Here is a 21,829-nt window from a genome sequence, read left to right as displayed (position 1 = left end):
AAGAGAAAAATATTGAGAAAAGTTTTTGGTGGTATAAAGGAGGATAACGGGGAATGGAGCAGAAGAACAAACCAGGAGCTAATGGAGATGTATAAGAAACCTAAAATAACTCAGAAAATCAAGGCACAGAGAGTTAGATGGTTGGGCCATGTTTTACGAATGCCACAAGAAAGAAACGTCCTAAGAGTTTTATCAGCAGGAGAACAAGGGAAGAAAAGAAGAGGGAGACCACGAAGGAAGTGGTTTGATGCCGTCCGGACTGACCTTGAAGAAATGGGTACAAGACACTGGAAAGGACAAGTACAGGAAAGCAAAAAGTGGAAGAAATTAGTCAAGACTATCGAAGCCAAGGGCCTCTAAGGCCTGTAGGGCTGTTATATATATTCTTCTGGCTATGTAATTTAGGTATGCTTGGTTTATTTTTTAAAAGCCTGTCTTTTATATAAAATTCTTCCATAATTGACAGGTCGGTTAAGTACTATCTCCATATTTCTATAGATTTCTAAGAGTCGAATTTTCAGCTATTCGCTGTGTGCAAGTACTTGAAGGGGATACGAGAAACGATCGTGCGCGAGCAGTGGAGAAATTTTGCAACTTTGTTAACATATTTCTTAAATACTTCCTATTGCTTATTGAAATTATCAAATTGACGTATATTTCATACCTACTGTCATTGAAGAAAATGGGATTTCGCAAATGATGTGTTATAAATTGTAAAAATTATAATATTGCTCCACAATATCGATATGATATGCAATTATTAAAGTGAATTTAATTAATGATATTTTGCTTGTAGTACAATGTTTACCTTTTAACAACATAACCCCAATCTTAATTTTTCGTCTAATTCTTTTTTGGGCTATGGCCTTGACAATTATCCAGTAATCAGGACTAATATAATCGGTCAATATAATTAAAAGTGCTAAAAATATTGCTGAGCTATGAAACCAGGTGTTGCTCTTCCGAACTTGCACGGTCCCAATAGTGGATCCCAAACATTTTTTCTTTAATTTTGGCGTCATAGAGGATTTTAAGAATGTCGCAAATTATTACATGACATTTTAGCTCAATCTGACAGTACTCAGAATATTTATATTTATATCAGCGTCAATATTTATACAAATATTTGCAAGAATATTATTATTTAAAATATTTTGATGTAAAAATAAATAAATATAAAATCAAATTTCACTATAAAATGTCCGAATATACCAATGATATAAAATATTTATATTTACGTCGCTGAAAAATACTAACCTAGAAATTATAATTGTCATTTTACCCTATGATCGATTATTTTTGGGTCAAATTATCTTTCTTCGCATCATTGATTGGTTATTTATTTAGAGTTTAGGTTATTGTAATCCCCAACCAATTATACACATATAACTGTAAGTCCGTTTTAGTTTGCAAATACCCCTCAAAAAAAAAGGGACAAGACGGATCTTAATAATTCTTTTTGCATTCTATTCGTGAATAAGCCAGGAAACTTTGTGAGCCCGAGCCATAGTATAATATTGAAAGACTGCATACAAAAAATTCATTTTTAAAGTGCATCTCAAACAGACAATAAAAAAATCAGAACTCGTCAAGTATCGGCGGAAATGAGTTCAATTTGTTACTCTGGGGTTTTTGTGGTCGCTGAAAACGAATATGACGTTGTAAGTGATCTCCGGAGTACCTGGTGCCAAGGGTACCTACTGTTTACCTTGTCATTAAAATTCATTAAAAAATTAGTCAAAATCATTACTCGTGTGGCTTTTAGCTAGTTTTTTACTCGCTATTCCTTGAGTATTTCCTATTTTTGTGATATGTTATAGCATAACTCTCCCCTTTTTCTACTAATACTAAGATTTCCCCTATACCTGTAAACATATACCTAGTTTTCCTGTATCTAAAGTTTTCTCAAATAAAGAATACTTTTTTGAGAATAATTTTTTGTTCTTAAAACTATTCCATCTACTAATTTGTACTGCTAATATAGGCCATTGATTATGTATTTTAGAAAGGAACTACAACGTTAACAGGGTTTTATTGTTTCATGTAGTCAATGCACCTCTATATTTGAGAAAAAACCACGGAGTGCTACCATTTATATTGGTGCGTTTTTGAGAAAGGGGTGAATTAGTCCCTAGGCACAGGGAGAATTAGGGTGAATTATATGCACATTTAGTGCAAACACGTCTATAGGAAAATTATTCCAAGTTAAATTTACTATCGAAGTGTCACATTATAAAGTCAAAAACTTGTTTTTTTTTTACAAAAATAAATCCAAAAGAAAAGCAAGAAAAAAACATGAAAGATAGCAATTTTGTTTTTGCCCCATAACTTTCTTCCACGGGGATTTAGGTATAGGTATTGCTTTACAGAAAAAAAAACTTCCATGCTTCCTCTTTAAAATGGCTGTTAGTAGAAGTCACTGTGATTTACAATTTCCAAAATATGATTTTTCAAATTTCGCAACTCACAGCGATTTTGGGAAGTTTTCCTTGTTACTTCGCAAACATTGCTCTGTAACTTTTTTCTACGCATCTTTAGGTATACGCAATGGTACATTTAGTACAAAGAGAAGTCAATTACCTTTAAAATTTTCTATAGTAGAAGGCTGTATGGCTATATTTAAGCAAGATATGGTTTTTCAAACTTTTATACTTTTAATGATTTTTGATATATTTTACGATTATTTTTAAATTTCTCATTACAATTTTTTTATTGTATATTTGGGTATATGTATTGTGTAATACAAAGGAAAGCTCATTTTCTTTAGTTTAAAATGATGCGCTGTAAAAAATTATAGGACTATTTTTAAAGAAGATATACTTTTTCCAAGCGTGACATATACACATGCAATAGTTGGAACCATATGGAAAACTATTTTAGTATTAATTTTTTGAAAAAGATTTATTCTTTATAAAATGCTCTGCCTAGTCTGAAACCTAAAATGCGATCATCACATATAAAATTTTATTAATAGTGTACGAGGTATGTTAAAAAATATGAATTTTCTCAGGAGTAAAGTACCTTTATATTTCACAATATCGAAAAGTGTTATTAAAAAAAATTATTTGGAATTAAAAATTATATTACAATATGCAATTATGTTCTAATTGAAAAAAAAATAAAAAATTTTAATTTTTAAATTTTTTTCAAATTACGGATACTCTTGGATATCCTACGGATATCTTATTTAAAAATAGTCCTAGATATTTTGGAATACGCCATTTTAAAGTAAAGAAAATATGCTGTTTTCTATTATACAATGTATATCCCTAAATGTACAAGAAAAAAAGTCGTAATGAGAAATTTCAATAATAATCATAAAAAATATCAAAAATCATTAAAATATGAAACCTTGAAAAAACTTGCTTCAAAATAGTCAACCAACCCTATACAATAGACCATTTTAAAGGTAATTGACTTCTCTTTCTAATAAATGTACCATTGCATGTACCTAGAAATGCGTAAAAAAAAGTTACAGAACAATTTTTGCGAAATAATGGGGATAAATGGTCCAAAAATGCTGTGAGCGGCGCAATTTGAAAAATTCTATTTCGGAAAATATAAATTATAGAGACTTCTACTAAACGCCATTTTAAAGAAAAAAAATATAAGTTAATTTCTTTTGAAGTAATGGCTATACCTATATCCTTGTGGAAAAAAGTTATGGGGCAAAAAACATAATTGTTTTCTTTCGTGTTGTTTTTTTACTTTTCTTTTGAATATATTTTTGTAAATAAAAATATGTTTGAGTTTAAAATGTAATATTTCGATAGTACATTTAACCTGGAACAATTTTCCTGTAGACGTATTTGTACGAAAAGTGCATAGCACTCACCCTAATTCACCCTATGCCTAGGGACTAATTCACACATTTCTCAAAAACGCACCCATTTAAATGGTAGCACTCCGCGGTTTTTTCAAATTTAGAGGTCCATTGACTATATAAGACAATAAAATCGCGTTAACATTGTAGTTCCTTTTAGCTCTCTTATTTTGAACCTAATCAATAGCCTACTACTGACTAAATATTCGTGTTTTTTTTTAGATAATACGGGCCAGCTACTCTTACTTCACTCTTGTATACGGAACTAACTAGAAGAACTACAAGTTCCGCTCTTTACGAGAATTCTGGTAGAAATGTTATAGACCGACAGTTATCTCTGGCGGAAATATTTAGGAAATAGCCAAAAATGCATTTATCATATTTCACATATTAGGAGTTACAATCACACCAAAGACTTTATTCTACACAACACAAGACAAACTGTGCACAATGGAAGTGTCTTTGCTTCCTAATCTTTATATATTGCAAGTTTGCGCCTGGCGAATATGAAACTTTATTGTTAGCAGCAACAGTAATTGATGATATATCAACTTCCACTACGTGACCACTGACATGATGTGCGATACATTTTATTATTAATTTTATCAACATTTTTACAGGAAGGACTACCCAAAAGTCTTATTTGTGTGATTCGTTGTAAAATTAAATTAAATTCTTATAATTGGATTTTGAAATATTAAGTAGTTTGTTAAGTAATACTGTTTAGGAAATAATAAAAGTTCTTATTCAGCACTTTCTATTTTTTAATTTTAATTTATGACCAAAACGATGATAACGCGTAATAACTAATAAGACCTACTTTATATTCATCTATTTATTTTCTTTGCTTTTATTCCTATACATACAGTATAAATTAAAGAAATATGGAACATAGCTTTTTAAGACACAGTGTTTGAACTGCATTTGAAATAGTGGACCAATATAAAAGTTCCAGACATTAAAACCAGAAATCATAGCAACATTAACATTGGCATGTAGAAAATATCTTTGAACTAGAACCTCCTACTTCTATCTCTCTTTTTGGTAGTTTACTAAAATAGCGAGCCCAGCCGAATGAGCCGAAAGTACATAATCGGACTTAAGGGTCCGCACCGCGCCAAGGAATAGAACCGAACCGAACCCACTACCTACATGCACAGACAAGGCGATTGCAGATACGCGGTACGAATGGGTTATTATTTTTATAAGTTTTTGGATATGTATTTAAAACATATAATTTAACCTAAAATATTTATTTTAATATTTATATATTATGTATATTGTTCTAAAGCTATTTTTTGTGGCGTTTGTGTAATTTATTTTTCTAAATGAGAAATAAGCCACAATTTAACTTAAAAAATGATTTTGTTAACGTTTCGACCTCCACTTCGGACGTCGTTGTCAAAATACACAGTATTAATAAATTAAACAAAAATGTTGTTGCTTAGTAAAAAAAATTTCTTCTAATAATATAATTTATTCTAACTCAGTCATATCGGCAATTATTAGAAGATTTTTTTTACTAAGCAACAACATTTTTGTTTAAATTATTAATATTTTGTATTTTGACAACGACGTTCGAAATAAAAGTTAACAAAATAATTTTTTAAGTTAAATTGTGGCTTATTTCGTATTTAGAATAATAAATTATATAAACGCCACAAAGAAATAGCTTCAGACAATATTTTAGGTGAAAAAATATGTTTTAAATAGGTACGTATTCATAAACTTAAACTTATAAAAATAAAATAATCTATTCGTACCGCGTATGCACAAAAAGCTAGAAGGATCTGCAAATTCTGCAATCGCCTTCTGCATGTAGTCAGGTCGCCGGTCGGTTCGGTTCTATTCCTTGGCGCGATCGCGAGGCGGACCCTTAAATAGGAACCGGTCGTATAATAATTCTTATACCTGATTCTGACCTAGAGGTGGGCTAGAAGTATTTGCAATCATGTAACCGTAACCCATCGTAATTTTTATCTGTGATTGTGATTTAACAGAGCAACAAAATAGTCGTATTTTAAACTTTTTTTCATTGTCTTAATTGTTATTAGAAAATCTAACAAGAGCATAGGCGCCAAATTTCGGGCCAATGCTTTCTCAATGCATTGATTTTTTTCGAATTTTAAGAAAATAATAAGTATTTTTGAAAAATATAAACGCGGAATGAAAGATTACATTATTATCGAGGGCCTAAAGTCCATTAGAATAAAAAGAGTGTCATTTGAATGAGATATTTGAAATTAAAAATCACACTCAATTTTCTCTTCTTTTTACCGCTGTAACTTATTAAAATACACATTATAGAAGTTTTCAGGGACTTATAGCACTCGGTAATTATGTAATTTTTTATTCTCCTTTTAAACTTTTCAAAAATACTTACTAGTTTTCTTAGGATTCGAAAGAAATAAATGGATTTAAATAGCATTGTCCCGAAATTTTGCGCCTACCCTCTTAAAAAGAAATACAAAGTAAACTTTAAATACCAGTATTTGCTACAAATACTTATTAGTTACTATTTGGTACTTTTAAATTAAAATTTCAGAATAGCAGCCTTTTAACCTTTTTATAATTAACTCGAGTTCTTTAATCAGAAATAATTAGACCAGCTTTGGAAATAACCGTTCGCAAGGCACTGATGTTCCAATGACACTAATTCGTTCTTCAGCTACTTGTGCATGATAAGGAAAAATATATTTATTTTCTCTCCGCCATGTTAACGAATCTTCATTTCGCGGCAACCGATCGCATTCCCTACATCTTTGCATTTCTATTATTGCCCTGCTTGCCGTAGTGCCTCGTGGCTGATCCTGCGATCCCATAATATCATCCGAATCTGCAGATGTTTTCTCACGTTCTAATAAAATTTGAGTCGTAAATCTTTTATCTTTTTGTTCCATTCCAAGTTTTTCTGCAATAAGAGCGATTCTATTTTCTGTGCTATTTCCGCATTTGTTGGATCCTTAAAAGGAATTAGTCGAAACCTTATTCTGCCAAGAAAAGTTGAAATCGACAGTTTATCGACAGTTTAATAAAATACTCGTACATTGTTGAACTAGTGTTTACGTACATATTTGTTATGCTTATAATAGCCTTAACAATTTCTTCTAGCTGAATAAATCTTTCCAACATATAAAATGTCGAATTACAATATGTGGAAACATCTTGCAGTAATTTGAGAGGATTCCCGTTTCCTGGATTTTTTCAAAATCTAAAAGTTTAGCAGTTGCTTGTAGAACTCTTTTTAAAGTGGCTAATGGTATTTTTTATTTTGGTTAAATTTTTAATGATTTTCTTATATCACTTTTGATAACAACATCTGAGGTAGAAGTTGAAACGTCAATAAAATCATTTTTTTAAGTTAAATTGTGGCTGATTTCCTCATCCTTTAAGCCATCGTTCACAATTAAGTTTATTTATTGTGTGTGCAAAGCATCCAAAATGTTTCATTTTCACATCATTTTGTACCACCTTTAACATTTTGTGCATTATAGAAAACAATAATGTATTAAAATTTTGTTTTCTAAGTTCTCTAAGTTTGATAAGACAGCTTTATCTTACAAATATTGCATGATGCATAATTATCATCCACTTATATAAAAACGTTCCATAAACTACTAAATTTTTCTATTTTTGTTTGGCACTAATGGCATGGTATGCGTTCTAATAGCAAACCCAATTTTGTAATAGTGACCTAAACAAAATAATAACACGTGTAGAATTTTACGATGGTCCACAGTGGTAACACTTTTTATTAGGAGTTTAATATACGAATATTTCGTTACTCTGTTAAATCACAATTGAATCGGTCATTGCGAAAACAATATAAGACCATATTTTGGGTAAAATGACGACGCTTTTCAACGCCATTAAATTTAATACATATAAATATATACATAAACATTTAAACTTGTTTTGCCTTTCAGAAAGATTCATTTATAACCCATAATACTTATACAGAGAGCACGTAAAGGTTGGAATAAATTAATTTTCTCGAGAATGGACAATTTTGGAAAAAAATACCGAAAGAGGTCAATTTTTATTTTTAAATTACGACTTTTTGTCATATATATCATACTAGTGACGTCACCCATCTGGGCGTGATGACGTTATCTATTATTTTTTTAAATGGGAATAGGGGTCGTGTGATAGCTCATTTGAAAGGTAATTTAATTCTCTATGCAGTAATATAAACATTTACATAATTATTTATATAGGGTGTCCAAAAGAAATTGTTTTGAATTAAATTTATTGACATAAAAAGAAGGATGAATGTAATTTATTTAGTTCAAAATACATTTTACTGTTCTCAGAAAACAGAAAAAATGTTTATTTGGAAAATAATCATTCCTTTGCGCTTAAATCAAATGTTCAAACTGTTAAGAGGAAGGTGGGTGGCGGCTTTAATATTGAGTTTATGCAAAAAACAATATTTATTTGTCAAATAAACATTATTTCCTGTTTTTTCTGACAGCAGTAAAATGTATTTTAAGTTAAATATATTACACAAATTCTTCTTTTTGTCAATAAATTTAATTCAAAAAAAATTTTTTTTGGTCACCCTGTATAAATAATTAGTTAATGTTTATATTACTGAATAGAGAATTGAATTACCTTGCAAATAAGCTATCACACGACCCCTATTCTCATTTAAAAAAATTATAGATGACGTCATCACGTACAGATGGGTGACGTCACTAGTATGATACATATGTCAAAAAGTCGCAATTTGAAAATAAAAATTGACCTGTTTTGGGATTTTTTATCAAAATCGTCCATTCTCGATAAAATTAGTTTATTCCAACCTTTACGTGCTCACTGTATAAAATATTGTATTATCTCGGAATATCCAACTATTAATGAAAATATTTTTACGTTTCCTTAAAAGTTTACACATTGTAACATGTATTGTTTTCACAATGACTGATTCAGTTACAGACAAAAATCACAATGAATAAAATATCACTATCGTAAATTAGCCCACCTCTAGACTCGTTCGGTTGATTTAAAACAGAATGAAATGGTAAATGTAGGCGGGCTTTTGCATTTACGTAGCTTAGTTCAGAATCCAGCAGTCGACTGAGGTATTGTACTTGTATAATATAATAATTATTTGAAAATATTTTGTTGACCAACCGCCTAGAGCCGAAATACATGTATTGGCTATGATCCGTTTAAATATCGCTGGACCTGTATACGTGTAAAAGTGTAAGTACACTTGAGTCCACGAGTCTTTACCTGTTCGTCATTAATACCTGGCGAGGTAAAACACATACTTTTTAACGAAGTACAAAAACTCGAAGAAGGACCACAAAAATTTTTTTATATTAAAATGTCATAAAAGGACGCGTTTCGGCTCATCACGAGCCATCATCAGCTTAAAATACAGGAACAAAAACAAAGGACTGACCAGACCAGGAAGGAGGAAAAATGCACTAGTTTACAATATACTATAGTTCAACTAACTTCATTATTGGGTTTTTTAAGTTTTCAAGCTATTTTTAGCATTTTTAGTAGTAATTTGACTGTAAAACTTGTGTAGAGCTTCTACATTGGGAGGAACCATCTTGTGGACATACTTTTTATCTAGCATCATTCTCTTCCACACATGAAACTAATGACGAACCAGCTGCCGCCTGTTATTAAGTAAAAACACATATGCTATTTTTATGATCAATCTAGACTCAGCACATTAGACTTAGTAGAAGAACTAATGAAGAAAACGAAGAAACAAGGCTTCAATTCGAAGAGAAACTAAAAAAAAGGTAGCAGACGTAAATATACGAATAAAACTATCGGGCACATAAGACAATAAGAATCGCATTAAGGGAATGTGTATGTAAATAGAAGAGCACGCCGACCATCAAAAATCTAGAGAACCGTTTGCCAAAGTAACCAAAGAATTCAAACGACAAACGCAGACCATTCAAAATAACTTGGGAACAATAATTATCACCAACCATAGAGGGAATAGCAGCGATATGGAATCATTGATTGAACAGCAGCTACGTGGGAACAATATTGTGAAGTGTTGTTTCGTAGTGACCAAGGAGACGTGATTCCTGGAGATATTCATGATGAAAAACCACATATATATTAAAATCCGAAATAAAACCCGAAATAATAGAAAACTGGAAAATCTTAAGGGGAAAACTAGGTTTAGATTTATTTTTAAAGGTTTTTTCTTTATCTTCAGCATTATCAAACGCCAGCTTAAAAACTGTATCCTATCTTTGTCTTTCAAATTCTCTCTTTCTATTTTCTCCACATTCTGCTTCAAGCTGCTTACTCGTGTACCATCATCTCGTTCTCTTTCTTTGCTCTTTTATATTTTTTAGTTCTTATGAATTGGTTTTCCTGTGTTATTTGATTCATTTCATTTCACATTTCTTTCTGCTCTTTTCGCGTTTCTCTTGTATCATTTCTCATCTCTCGCCTTTCTTTTCTCATCTCATTCATTAATTTCAATAGTTTGTCGATCTTTTTAGCTTTGTTGTACTTAACTGGTGATCTAGTTATTTTCTTGCATAAGTTTAATTTAATAATCTCATTTTGTGCAATAACTTTAAGAAATTTTACAATACCTAAGTGGGACTGTTTACTTTTACTGTATCAATAAAACCCGCTTAAACAAAAAAGCCGAATCGACTCCTTGAAGCCTGGTTTGTCTATTAAAATGTATTTAAATAAAATATATTGCACTTGTTTTTGTAGTTTATGAAACACTTACTCAATTATATTTTATGGTTGGGTCGAGTATTTACAACATAATCACTATACACTAAAACTGATTTAATAAAGTCACGTGAAACCACCCAAGTTGAGTTTAATTTAGCAGCTAATTATTACACGTGCATTGTTGATGAAACCAATCTGTTAAAATATGTAATGATATCACTTTATACAGTGCGTCGATAAAGTAACGCATAAATTCGTTATTAGCTAAATAAACAATATTATTAGAAATTCCCGAAACAGGTCGATTTTTATTTTTAAGTTACGATTTTTTTGCATATATATATCATACTAGTGACGTTATCCATTTGGGCGTGATAGCGTAATCGATAATTTTTTTAAACGAGAATAGGGGTCATATGATAGCTCATTTGAAAGGGTATTTAATGATCTATGCAATAGTATAAACATTAACATTATTATTTATTAAGACAACCCTTAGGAGCCGCTTATGGTCGATCGTTTTATCTTTGTTAAGTATAACAAGTATGACGAGAACGGATACTTTTAATTTTCAACTTTATATCTTCTTCGGTTATACCTCTAATGTTTAAATATTCAATTAGCAATTTAATAGCATTTCCACCACAATATTGGTTTTTATAACTTCTGTTTTATAATGTCATAGACACGAATAGTTTCTAAAGTTTTCCAAAAAAAATTTAATTAATTGAGACAAAGAAGAATGTTTGTGATTTATTTAATTGAAAATACGCTTTACTGTTGTCAAAAAACAGAAAAAACATGTTTATTTGACAAATCAATATTGTTTTTCGCTTAATCAATGTTAAAAATGCCACGCACGTGTTTGAACATTTTATTTAAGCGAAAATCAATGTTTATTTTTCAAATAATTTTTTTTTCCATTTTCTGACAGTAGTAAAATGTATTTAGAATTAAATAAGATATATACTTACGTTCTTCTTTTTGTGTCAATTAATTTAATTTAAAAAAAAATATGTTGGACACCCAGCGTAAATGTTAATGTTTATATTACTGAATAGAGAATTGAATATCCTTTCAAATGAGCTATCACATGACCCCTATTCTTATTTTAAAAAATCATCGATTACGTCGTCACGCCCAGATAGATGACGTCACTAGTATGTTATAATATGTATATGCAAAAAAATTGAAATATAAAAATAAAAATCGACCTGCTTCGGTAATTAATTTCTTATAATGTTGTTTATTTAGCTAATAATCATTTTGTGCGTTACTTTATGGACGCACTGTATATTAACAAATAATAAACTATTCTTCCCTCCTGTTAAAAAATATCTTCGTTATTTTTAAGCACAAAAATGGATTAGATGGTGATGAAAATAAAATCAAATTGGAACTGGCGAATTCACCAATTTTTAGAATAACCTTACACAAACTCAAGATAGTAATAATATTATCTCAGATAGCATATAGATTTCTCTGAATATTAAAATGTTCATATTATGAACATTTTAATGTTCAGAGAAATCTTTATGCTAAACAACACTATTTAGGCCGTGCAAGTTCAGAAAAGCGACACCTGGTTTCTACGCTCTGCACTTTTATTCGCACTTTTATTAGGGAACTTGCAAAAATTTTTAAATATTAAAATGATATTAAAAAACATAAGGTAACATAATCTTAAAACGCTTGCATGCGAAAAAAAACAAATATTTTTAACCCGTACGCTAATTACGACGTTTTGAAAATGCTATAAAATTCAAATATCTTAGGAGGCTCTTGAACGTCCTTCTATTGGTTAGACGTCACCGGCCACGATGAACCTGCAGAAAAAACGCGATTAAGGTAGGTATCACGGGTATATTACATTTTAATCGTCTTTAATGAAAAATTCCTAGGTATTATTTATGTTCATCTTATATATTGTAATAAGTAGTTCCCCAATCAGCTTAGTTTTAAACTGAAATTGATAAAGTTGAGTGCTACCTTGTAAAGAGTTTAAAACTCATAATATGACGGACGTTGGTTTTTCAAAAGGTTAATCTGACTAACTTACCTACCGTTGATGTTTTCATCGTGGCAACTTGTATAAAAAGTAGTAAAAGCTATTCTATTGGAGAAATGCGAGGTGTCAAGGCAAATAAGTAAGAGTTATTAATAAGCATGTTTAAACCTTTTATAACAATAGTTTGGTACCATTATATTATAGTACTTATACGGTTTACCCCGTGGGTTTGATCTACCTACCTCTAATCGAAGGATTTCGTATATCCTGGAAGAAATTACGGTGTAATTTGCATTATAATATAGATTATATTTTATTGTAATGTTTATTAGTACCTACTGGAGCCTTTCATTATTGTGTTCAAAGCCTTCTGAGAAAAGATTATGGTGATTAGCAGCAACAAAATCCTTCTTTACAAAGTTAATAATACGCATAAATAAGAAGAATCGTTATTGTAATTTTACAAGGTAATATCTTTATCATCTCAGTTTATACTTACACCGCATCCCTCGGTAGACCGCAAGCTATTGTAGAACACCGACTGTAGACCGCATACTAGAGTAGCACCAATACTTTTTAGTTACTCTTACTTTTATTACTAAAAGTTTTGTTGATTTTTAAGTTACTTGTTTCTTCTTTGTTCTTCAACACAAGAAACGAACAAAGTAATTTCATAAAAAAGAACTTTTTGATACATGTCAACAGAGATAAAATGTTAATATTTTGCCTGTCACAGAAAAAATCATTTTTGCCACAGAGTAAAACAAGATATTTCAACTATATTATTTATCTATGGGCAAACTGCATTAAATGCAATGTCCCACCCCGAACGGACAAACGATACGAGTGGCCTGTGACGTCAGAGCACAGGTCTCGCTTTTGAAGTTGTTTAAAACGGAAATTTTAGGCGCGGAACTTTGATTAGATGTTGTACGTACACTATTCATTGTTAAGACGTAATATTTTGAATATAACATTTTAAAACATAAATTAACAATTTTATGCAAAAAAAATTTTTAGTGCAATTTGGCAAAGAACTCACAGACCAGATGACAGGACAATTTATAATAACAAAACAAGAAACTTAAAAACAGCTCTAGAACAGATGAGAAACAACTCATTTGAAAACTATGTATCAAACCTTTCGCGTCAAGATAACTCTATCTGGAAGCCAATCAAAAACAAAAATAAACCAATAAATACTTCACCTCCAATTCGGAAAAACTCATTACCACCAGGACCATGGGCAAAAAGCAACAAAGAAAAAGCTGATTTATTTGCTGAACGTCTAACTGAAGTCTTCAAGCCACACGACAATGACCAAGTACAAGAAGTAGAGCAGGAACTAGCCTTACCAATTAATCAACGAGAGCGACTAACTTTAATTACACCGAAGGAGATCAAAGATGAAATTAATCATTTGAATGAAAAGAAGGCACCAGGCACTGATCTCATAACAGCAACAATGCTAAAACAACTTCCTAAAAAAGGTATAATGAAGTTATTGTACATATTAAATGCAATCTTAAGACTTAATTATTGGCCTATATCACTAAAAATTGCCCAAGTAATTATGATACCGAAACCTGGTAAAGCTTTAACGGATGTTTCATCATACCGCCCAATAAGTCTACTGCCAATAATGTCAAAACTTCTTGAAAAGCTGTTACTTAAAAGAATTATGAGCGACCTAGAATTCCAAAACTGGATCCCAGAACACCAGTTTGGATTCCGGCAAGGTCATTCTACAGTGCAACAATGCCATCGCATATCAAATGTAATTAATAGAGCTTTGGACAATAAAGAGTATTGCACAGCAGCCTTTTTGGACATCAGCCAAGCATTTGATAAGGTATGGCACCCAGGATTACTTTATAAAATCAAAAAATCCCTACCCAACAAATACTTTGACTTATTAAAATCATATCTAAATCACAGAGAATTTGAAACTAAAGTGGAGGATGAACTATCAAACCGTAACAAAATTCAATCAGGAGTCCCACAAGGTAGTATATTGGGTCCACTTCTTTATGTACTGTACACATCCGATTTACCAACCTCTCCACAAACCACCATTGGAACTTTCGCTGATGACACAGCAATATTTGCAACTGAAGAGGATCCAAGAGCTGCAGTATTAAAACTTCAAGAACACCTAGATCAAATTGGACAGTGGTTAAAGAAATGGAAGATAAAAGCTAACGAAACTAAGTCAACACATATAACTTTCACACTAAGGAAAGACCAATGCCCAAATATTAGCCTTAATCAAGTCAACATACCACAACAGAACATCGTCAAATACCTGGGGCTTCATCTTGATTCTAAATTAAACTGGAAACAACACATTTTAAAGAAGAAGAAACAAATTGAGTTGAGAGTGAAAGAAATTAATTGGCTTATAGGTAGAAAATCTCGACTCTCAATTGAGAACAAACTGCTGATCTATAAAACAGTCATCAAACCTATATGGACGTACGGTATAGAACTATGGAGTTGTGCCAGCAAATCAAACACAAAAATTATCCAAAGAACTCAATCAAAAATTCTACGCACCATCGCAAATGCCCCGTGGTACATTTCCAACCAAACCCTTCATACAGACCTAAACATCCCGTTAGTCAGCACAGTAATTCAAGAAAGAGCCAACAGACATCACGAGAAATTGGAAGACCACCCAAACCAATTAATATTACCATTATTACAGCCACTAACAACAGAAGATTGCGAAGATTATGGCCCATAGATCTTCGCTGAAACTGAGGTGAAACCGCTGGGTGATGTACCTCATAACGCCATTTTAGTGTACAATAATACATTGATATATGTTATTGTACTTGTTATCAAATTAGCTTATAGAATATGTAATTCTGATTGTTAATAAATGCTTACAAAAAAAAAAAGTGCAAGTTCCCTATTATATTGGCCAATCATATGGTCCTGTTTACTGGATAATTGTCAAGGCCATAGTCCAAAAAAAATAAGAAGAAAAAATAAGATTTAGGTTATTTTATTAAAACGTAAATAATTGTATGTAGTAAATAAAATTAGTTATTAAAATGCAGTACTGCAAGCAAAATACAATTAATTAAATTTACCTTTATATAATAATTGCATATCATATCAATATTGTGGAGCAATATATAATTTTTCTTCTTAAATGACAATAGGTATGAAAAGTACGTCAATTTGACAATTTCAATTGACAATATAAAATATTTAAGAAAGTTGCAATTTTTCTCCGCTATTCGCGCACGATCGTTTCGCGTATCCCTTCCAAGTACTTGCACACCGCGAATACGATATTAAACAAAAATATATTATTTTCTCCACCTGATAATTACGTTATTCTAGTTGGAAAAATGTCATCAAAAGTAACCATCCGAAAATTAAGTAAAACTCGAACTGGCGAAACGACCACTTTTTGGAATAGCTTCTTTGTTGTTTTGCTTATTTACCTGGTATACGTCGATTAGCCTATGCTTCACATGAAATATTAAGCGATTATTTAAAACAAAATAATTAATGCTTCAAAAACTAATTTAGTAATAAAATTCGTAATCCAAATTTTTAAAATTTAAAAGTTGTACCAGTATTGAAACAACGAGTCAACACTGCTCAAGAAATGAATTTAATTATTGGATTTCATTACTTTACCCCTTTTCTTAGGCTAGAATAATTAAATACACAGAACAGATATGAATATGCATGTACACAGGTATCTATTGTCAACTAACAACAATAAGAGGGTATACCGCTAGAAACGGGAAATTCAAAATTGAATTTCTATAGTAAATCTTAAAATAAAATTACTAATTATTAAGATAATAAACCGTCAAGTAGCATAGGGATGATAAATATACATGCCAGCAAAAAAATTGACTCATTCGATGAATTTTGGTTTATGCTTATTAATTTTATGTTGTGTTACTTTGAATTAAGTAATGTATAAAAAAAATGTCTATTATTAGTACGTTATTTAACGGTAAAATATTGCAAAATCTCTCAATTTTAAAGAACCGCTTAGATTAACATAAAATTTGGCATACACATAACTAATAAGAAAAAAGGAATATTGTGCTGGTATGTGCTTTTGCCCTAGGGGTGAGTTTCACCCCTTGTCGGAAGTGAAGAAATATATGTCCAAAATAAGTTCAAAATTCGATAAACTGACTAATTTTAAGCAACTTTTGTTCTATAGAGTTTCTTCACTAAGTCAATACTTTTCGAGTTATTTGCGAGTGAATATATTAATTTTTCAACAAAATAACCAAGTTTTTAGACGGTTTTTCGTAAATAACTCAAAAAGTAAGCATTTTGTCGAAAAAACTATTCTTAATAAAAATATAACTTATAAAAAAGTGAAAAAAAATGGTGCATATAAAAAGTCTGTAAATCCAGTCGAAGCAAAGTTGTAGCTAATGACAAATAGGTTCTTATTCGTCAAATTCCAAATCGAATGTTTCGTCGAAAAATAACCAAAAAACGGAACACTTTTTGGGGAACACTCATTGCAACTTTTTTAAAGTGTTGGTGTTTAAAAAAGAGTTTATTTTTTTAACTTCTAACATTAAAAGTAAGTGAGTTACGCTCAAAATATTGTTGGTCCCTTTTATTTTTTGGTAAATAGGATTGCGAAAAGCATCCTTTAATTAGCATCTCAAATGAAATTAGTCGTTGCCGCTTCAAAAGTTACTTTTCTTATTTAATCTTTATACGATCTATACGTTTCATCTGTTCAAAGTGCTTATTTTTAAAAAGGCTGTAGTTAAAATGGCTTAAAGAATGACTTGAAGTCACTAATCCCGAGTGTATGCAAACTTTGAACAGCCATAGCATAACCAATTTTTGTCTATTAGGAAAACAAAAAATCTAAACTATCCAGAAAAGCAAAACGTACATTTCATTACTCTTTGAGATTTTTGGTATTACTAATAATTTTTAAGTTATTTTTTTTCAACATTAAAAATTTCAAGAATTTTACTTTAAAACAGATTTTTTTCAAAAATAAGCACGTTGAATAACTTACAGATCATATAAACACAATATAAATAAAGCAACTTGTGAAGCGGTAACGATTAATTGTATTTAAGTTGTTAATTAGGGGGTAATTTTCCCGATTTCTTTTGCCAAATCAAAAGGGACCTACTGTATTTTGAGCGTAACTTGCTTACATTTGATACTAGAAACTTTTTTATAAAAATGGAAATAAAGCTTTTTAGTCTTTAAAAAAGTTGTAATGAGTGTTTCCCAAAAAGTGTTTCATTTTTGGTTATTTCACATTGAAATATATTTATTTGAAATTTGACGAATCTGAACCCATTTTTCTTTAGCTATAACTCTGCTTCTGCTAAGTCTTGGGTTTTTTCACTTTTTTACAAGCTATATTTTTGCTAATAATAGTTTTTTCGCCAAAATACTTACTTTTTGAATTATTTGCAAAAAAATGTCTAAAAACGTGTTTGTTTTTTTAAAAAATGAACATATTAGTCGGAGAGATAGAAGCGGATTTTGTGCGTGATAAGTAATATGGAAAAACTATACGGGGATACGTTGAATTAGTTGTGTACATGACTTTCACCAACGGCCGGAAACCAGAGTTGGGGCCGAGGGTAGTTATAAGGGGTCAAAGTAGCGGATATTATTATTTTTTTTTATGACGCTCATGGTCGAGATAGTGCACCAAAATTTGGGAATAAGTAGGTCATGACGTAACTAAGTAAAATCTCTAGGGGCGGAACGCTGCGTGGCCGCCAAAGGGGTGGGGGTAGGGGTGAATATAAAAAATATAAAGGGTTTTTTGCGCCGTTCGTGATTGAGATAGTGGACCAAAATTTGGGAAAAAGTAGATCATGACATTACTAAGTAAAATCCCCAGAGCCGGAAACCAGAGTTGGGGATGAGGGTAGTTATAAGGGGTCAAATTCGCCGTTTATATTATTTTTTTGTGACGTTCATGATCGAGAGAGTGCACCAAAATTTGGGAATAAGTAGGTCATGACTTTACTAAGTAAAATCTCCAGGGGTGGCACCCTGCGTTGCCGACAAAGGGGTGGGGCAGGGGTGAATATAAAAAATATAAGGGGTTTTTTGTGACGTTCGTGATTGAGAGAGTGCACCAAAATTTGGGAATAAGTAGACCATGACATAACTAAGTAAAATCCTCAGAGCCGGAAACCAGAGTTGAACATGAGGGTAGTTATAAGGGGTCAAAATCGCCGTTTTTATTATTTTTTTTTGTGACGCTCATGATCTAGATAGTGCACCAAACTTTGGGAATAAGTAGGTCATGAGGTAACTAAGTACAACCTCCAGGGGTGGAATGCTGCGTGGCCGATAAAGGGGTGGGGGTAGGTGTGAATATAAAAAATATAAGGGCTTTTTTGCGACGTGTTAGATTGAGATAGTGCACCAAAATTTGGGAATAAGTATACCATGAATTAGCTAAGTTAAATCCCCAGAGCCGGAAACCAGAGTTGGGGATGAGGGTAGTTTTAAGGGGTCAAAGTCGCAGTGTGTATTATTTTTTGTGACCCGGCACAACATTTGTCCCCCCGCAGCGTTCCGCTCCTGGAGATTTTACTTAGTAATGTCATGATCTACTTATTGCTAAATTTTGGTGCACCCTCTCAATCACGAACGGCAAAAAAAAACCCCATATATTTTTATACTCACCCCTGCCTACCACCCCTTTGTACCCTAAGCATCGTTCCGCACCTGAAGATTTTACTTAGTTACGTCATAACCTACTTACTCCCAAATTTTGGTTCACTATCTCCATCATGAGTGCCACAAAAAAAATAATAAAAACCGCGAATTTTACCCCTTATAACTACCCTCGTCCGCCACTCTGGTTTCCGCCTCTAAGGATATTACTCAGTTATATCATGGTCTACTCATTCCCAAATTTTGGTGCACTATCTCAATCACGAACGTCGCAAAAAACCCCTTACATTTTTTTATATTCACCCCTGCCCCACCCCTTTGTCGGCCACGCAGCTTTCCACTCCTGGAGATTTTACTTAGTTACGTCATGACCTACTTATTCCCAAATTTTGGCGCGCTATCTCGATCATAAGCTTCACAAAAAAAAATAAAAAACGGAACTTTGACCCATTATAACTACCTTCCTTCCTCACTCTGGTTTCCGGCTCTGGGGATTTTAATTATTTATGTCATGGTCTACTTATACTCAAATTTTGGTGCACTATCTCAATCACGAACGTCGCAAAAAATCCCTTATATTTTTTATATTCACCCCTACCCCCACCCCTTTGTCGGCCACGCAGCTTTGAGCCCCTAGAGATTTTACTTAGGTACATCATGACCTACTTATTTCCAAATTTTGGTGCACTATCTCGATCATGAGCGTCATAAAAAAAATAATAAAATCCGCGATTTTGACCCCTTATAACTACCCTCGGCCCCAACTCTGGTTTCCTGCCGTTGGTGAAAGTCATGTACACAACTAATTCAACATATCCCCGTATAGGTTTTCCATATTACTTATCCCGCACAAAATCCGCTCCTAGCTCTTAGACTATATTCACTCGCAAATAACTCAAAAAATATTGAGTAAAAAACTGTATAAAATAAAAGTTGCTTAGAATTAGTCAGTTTATCGAATTCCGAACTTATTTTGGACATATATTTTTTCACCCCCGAAAAGGGGTGAAACTTACCCCCAGGGCAAAAGTACATACCAGTACAATGTCAGTTTTTTTCTTTGACTTATTAGCTATGTGTATGCCAAATTTCATGTCAATCCAAACGGTTCTTTAAAATTTACAGCAAAAACCGCCAAATAATGTACTATATGGAGCTTTCAAAAACTAATTATTTTATGCGAATTGGCAACGTGTTGTAAAATTTGCCTATTTCTATGTGGCATAAAGAATGCATCAAACATTGTAAAGACCATGTTTTACGCAATTTAGACCTCTATGAATTTGCCAACGGTCGTGTCACTCATTTTTCAAACGTTGACGTGTGTGTACACTTCGAAGTGCAGTAAGTGAATATTTTACAAAAAAAATGCTTTACCAATCAAAGCGGCCCAGGACCTCGATTTTTGACATTCTTCGTTATATAACGAATTCGCATTTTAGCTATTACTTGATAACGAGTACTATACAAAATTTATATTTTTGACGGAATTCGTTACGCCTTTATCGAATTCGCTAAAAATAGCGATTGTATGATTTGGCAATATTGATAAACTAAAAAAAATGTGTTGTATGTCAATATAACGTCTGTCTAACCGTATTTTTATTTAAGATTTATAAAAATACACTATAAATCTTGATTTTTGTAAATCAGTTCAAATAAGTTTACTTTCTGTGCGATCCAGAAAATGGACCAGAAAAAAAGGCTGCCAAAAGCTACCGAAAAGCAAAAGAAAGTTTTAGTGGAATACATTAAAACAAAACCTCAGTTGAGTAGTGGAAGGTTTACACAAGATTTTTCTCAGAAAGATTCTGAACAATTATGGTAAGACCTTACCAATACCCTAAATAGTATGGGTGGGGCAATTAAACCCTGGCAGAGCTGGAGAAAGGTAACCACAATCATGTAATTTTTATTGACAAACTTTTAATCTACCTTTTTTAGTGTTGGCAAGACATTCGTTCAAGAACGAAAGTCAAAATCGGGAAGATTAAAAAACACCAGAATAAAACAGGTGGAGGCCCTCCAATACCCCCCGAGGATAATTTAACATCGACAGAAGAAGATGTATATAGCATTATTAAAGAAGTTTCGGTGGAAGGACATACAGTTGAGGAATCAATGGTTTCCTTCGATTTTAATTCATATACAACAAATATGTTGTCGGAGACTCTGAATTCCCAGATTGACGTACAAGATGGTAGTAATGAAAACAACCAAAGCCTGGACACTGAGCCCAATCTGGAGATTACAAACGAAGATCCCCAAGACATAAAATTACAAACACCACAAAAAAATGAAAATAGAAATCATCGATCAACAATGAGGTCCAAAAAGAAAAGAATTCCCAAAAAAAGAGAAAATTTTATGAATGCATCTGCTGCTGCAACGACGTATAAGGATTATTTAAATAAAAAGAATAATATAAAAAAAGCTTACTACCGAGAAAAAATTAATATAATGAAAACGAACCTTAATATAAAAAGAAGGAAAAATATAATCCTTCAAAATATACTGGAGAAATTGTAAACATTAGCTAAAGAGTTGATCTGATTTGTATTATGGCAATATGTTTATGATGTTAATTTGGAATATTTACTTATGTATTTCTGTATTTTTTTAATTTTAGTTTATTCAGTAAAAGCTTTGTAGTA

This window comes from Diabrotica virgifera, chromosome 3, assembly GCF_917563875.1.
Source record: "Diabrotica virgifera virgifera chromosome 3, PGI_DIABVI_V3a".
NCBI lineage: Eukaryota > Metazoa > Arthropoda > Insecta > Coleoptera > Chrysomelidae > Diabrotica > Diabrotica virgifera.
Note: the sequence above shows the minus strand (reverse complement) of the source record.